This window comes from Mustela lutreola, chromosome 5 (genome assembly GCF_030435805.1).
Source record: "Mustela lutreola isolate mMusLut2 chromosome 5, mMusLut2.pri, whole genome shotgun sequence".
Taxonomy (NCBI): domain Eukaryota; kingdom Metazoa; phylum Chordata; class Mammalia; order Carnivora; family Mustelidae; genus Mustela; species Mustela lutreola.
In genome coordinates, this window is record NC_081294.1 from 146,584,102 (window position 1) to 146,588,169 (window position 4,068).

Below are 4,068 nucleotides of genomic sequence, written 5' to 3' on the forward strand. Positions count from 1 at the left end.
ACAAACTGAGGGTTGCTGGGGGGAGGGGGGTTGGGAGAAGGGGGTGGGCTTATGGACATTGGGGAGGGTATGTGCTTTGGTGAGTGCTGTGAAGTGTGTAAACCCGGTGATTCACAGACCTGTACCCCTGGGGATAAAAATATATGTTTATAAAAAAAAAAAGTAATTAGAATCAACTTAACATTTGCCTATGAAAACATATAAGCACAATAATGCAGCCAGTCATTTCCACACAGCTGCAATCACAGTGACATGTTTACCTCAAGTAGGTGTTTTTGTTTTGCTTTTTTTTAATCTTTTGGCATAGTTATCTGTCATCATAGACATTATTTGTATGAAGTCTTGACTTTACTACTTATATGAGGTTTGGTGGCAATGAAGATACTGAAACCAAGGCTACACCAACGTTAATTCAATTAAAAAAAAAAAGAAGGCTTGGGGGCAACTGGATGGCACCATGTATTAAGTGACTTTGATTTCAACTCAGGTAGAGTCTCAGGTTATGAGATCAAGCCCCCATCAGACTTCTCATTCAGCACAGAGTCTGTTCTACTTTCTCTCTGCCTCTCCCCTGTGCATATTCTCTCTCTAAAATAAATAAAAGAAAGGGAAAAAAGGTTTTCCTTGACAATTTTAAGATTGTGTTACATAGTTCTTGAACTTATGTACCATACCAAAATTGAATTGAAATTAACTGAATGTGTGTTGTTTCCTTATTCTTTAGTTTTGGTGGGTTTGGAATAGAATGGGCAATTGCTGACAATAATAGAAGCAGACTATACCCAGATGGGAAGAGACACTAAATTCATATAGTCCAAAACTTTACCGGCTCACTCTCCTTATGAGAATGCCATGTGTTTGCCTGGAGGCCAAAAGATGATGGGCATGTTTTTAGGAATATCTTTTCTTAGGCTTTCCCCTGATCTATTCTATACTGAGAATTTTTCATTGATTCTTGAAAGGCTCTGACCCTTGGATTTTTAAATTTTCAAAGGCCCCCCACCAAAATATTTGGAGATTTGAGTATCTGATCTTTTACTTATGTGATTTTAATAAGCCACAGACTCTAGGCTATTTAATAGTTTTGTAACCTTTTTTTGGATTACCACTATTAAATATACTCTGACTGTTTTATTGATGTAAAGATAATATGAGCTGATTGAATTGTTTTCCAAGACATTTATTTTAAGATGCGAAGGTTAATGTCCAGTTGCTGTTAGATAAAATTTCTCTCTATAATTAAAATCGGCATATGCCTCCACATAAATCAAAAGAGGTTTTTTTTTTTAGTAAAATTAGAGTTGGTTTTGAGGGACAGAATTTTTTTTCTCCAATAATGATAATGAGAAATAAGCAAATAAATATTTGAAAGAGACACTCGTATGAATTCAAATACTATTGAACAAGCATGGCTATGAATTAGAGCTCTTTACTATTATAAACATTTGGCCAATTTTTTAAAAATTTAAAAATAGACACTAAGGAATAAATGAAAGTTCAACCTTCGGTGCTCTTCAACATAATACTTAGTACTCTCTCACTTGAGATATAAGTTAGTGAAGTGAAACTTAAACTGTGTACTAATCTTAAAGTTACACCATATACTCATCAACTATCAGATGAGTTATTCTTTTCCTTTGCTCTTCCTTGGTCTGCCTAAATGCTGTATCAAAGAGAGTGATGAACATTATTTTGTGAAATGACTTCATCCCTGCCATCTACGTTAGTTCAAAATGAGAGAGTAGCTTTGAAGCTTGTTACCTGTTTAATCTTAACTTTTAAAACCTATTTTTACAGATGCTTGAAGAGATGGCACATGCACCGCCTTTAATTGTAGATGTCTAAGCTGGGGAGCCAGAAAGGCACAACTGCCCTTCATGAGTTTCTAGAGAGATTTTTGTCCAAACAGGTGAAGCTCAGCTAGACATCCTCCCTGGCCTCTTTATGAATGGGGCTAAATGTGGAAAACCTACCATTGGAAGGGCTTGTCTTAATCCTCCTTCATATGCTCAGTTTTACTATCAATACACTCCATTTGAGTCTCACGCTCTCCCGACTGAGTTAGCCGGGTGACTTACACACTCCGTTTACACAGTAATTTAACACTAAAATAGTTCTTCATTAAAAGAAAGTAGGTGTATTTCAATCTTTCATTAATAAACTTTCTGAATAAAACTTCATATGTAATTACACAATTTAAACTACTATTTTCAGAGCTGTTCCAATTTGTAAGTGAAGTACTGAGACCATGTGACACTGTAAATGATTTAGGCAGTGGAAGAAGTATACATTTACAGATTTTAGAACGGTGTTCATGAAAGTGGGACCCTAGGGTTCTTACGAGTTAATGTGCATATAGTGTTTCATCCACTATATGCTATTCCACTATCGCAGTGTTTTTAAGATGTTAATTAAGCACTGCCCACGTTTTATCAAATGTGTTTTCTGCATCATTTTGCCTAGAAAAAAATTAAAAGCAGAAAACCAACCAAGGACTTAGAAATAAGAAATAAATCTATTTAGCATGCCCTGTTTTTTTGTTTTTTTTTTATATGAGCAATCATCTGATTTATAAAAAATGCAATAATATTTAAAATGATACAAAATATCAATTTCAAAACAATACCAAAAAGAGAGTGTATTTAACTATATTCAGCTTATCACAGGAAAAGGGTAAGAAGAATAACTCATGCTATAGCATGTTGCTAATATGAACCGGCAATAGAAAAAATTGGTAAAGGAAGGCAGAGGAGCTCTATCTTTTAAGAATTAGAACCAAGGGGCTCCATAATCATCCGGCACCCACTCAATGTTGTATCTATGGTTAGAAATGTACATGATGGGAACTCCAGGAATCTTCCAGATCCTTCGTTTAAGGTCTCCGTCAATTTTGGCCACAATGTAACACTTGTGCTGAGTTACTCTCTGCACTAAGAAGTCATCTGCATAGGTTCCTTTGTGTGTGCACGGTAATTGTTCAAATCTTGGATCCTTGGCAATCTTTAGAGCCACTCGATACTTCCGCCCCAGTTTTTCAGTTTCAGCCATTACACAGTCAGTTATACAAGGGATACACTTGGCATAAAGACAGTCCATCATTGACTGTACTAAGTCAAGTTTGGCTTTAATGGAAAAGTTGATAAAGTTGGTATCAACTAGGATGTGGTAAGGTGGGCCCAGCTGTGTGTTATATTGGAAGAATAAGCAGGAAGGATGTTGGGGGACTTCTCTTTCCTTGAGTGCACTGGGATCTTTCTTTTCTTTTTTTTTTTTTTTTAGGTTTTAATCTATACTTTTCTTTAAGCCTCTGATCTCAGAGACTAAGCATTCGCTTCATAGTCGCATACTTTCTTGCTTTCTTTTGCTTCCCCATGTTCACGTCATACTCTTGTTTCTTCTGGAATCTGTTTTGTTTTGTTTTTAATGCAAATGGTGCCTCAGTTCTAGGCTCCACTGAAGCAGCTCTTACTCAAGTGAAGTGATCTCAACCTTGCCAAATCTTACAGTCCTCCTTTTATTTGAATTTTGAGTACCAGCAACATAATGGATGAATTCTTAAAAGATTTCCTTTGGCATTTATGATGCAATACTCCCCTGATTTCACTTCTACATCCCTCTGTATCACTCCTTCAGTATCGACATTATAAACATTTGATTTGTACAATAAACATTAATATGCTTCAACTTTCTTCCCCAAAGCCTCTCTTCATACCATTCTTTCTTCCTCAACCCTCTCGGTCATATGCGTGACTTAAGTTAACTGATAGGAGAAACTTTCACCAACGTATATCTAAGTCCACATATCTTCCTTGAGGTCCGGAATTTTCTGTCTAATTTGAATCTTGACATCTGTTCTTTGATGTCTCAGAGGAGATTCAAAGTCTACATGTCCCAAAGTGAACTTACAGTCTTCATTCACAACACTGATTCTCTGCCAGTGTTCACTATCTCAGAGAAAGGCAATGCCATCAATCCAGTCATTCAACCAGAAACCAGGGAGTTGACACTTGCCTCTACCTCCAGTCTGTTAGCAAGCACTGTCAATTTCACTAAATATATCTACCTCTT

General features: G+C 36.3%; 1 pseudogene; it reads right to left on the reverse strand.

The window, feature by feature from the left end:
• Positions 1-2,739: 2,739 nt before the first annotated feature.
• LOC131831431 (rRNA-processing protein FCF1 homolog) lies at positions 2,740-3,399 on the reverse strand (annotated as a pseudogene).
• Between the last annotated feature and the right edge of the window lie 669 nt (positions 3,400-4,068).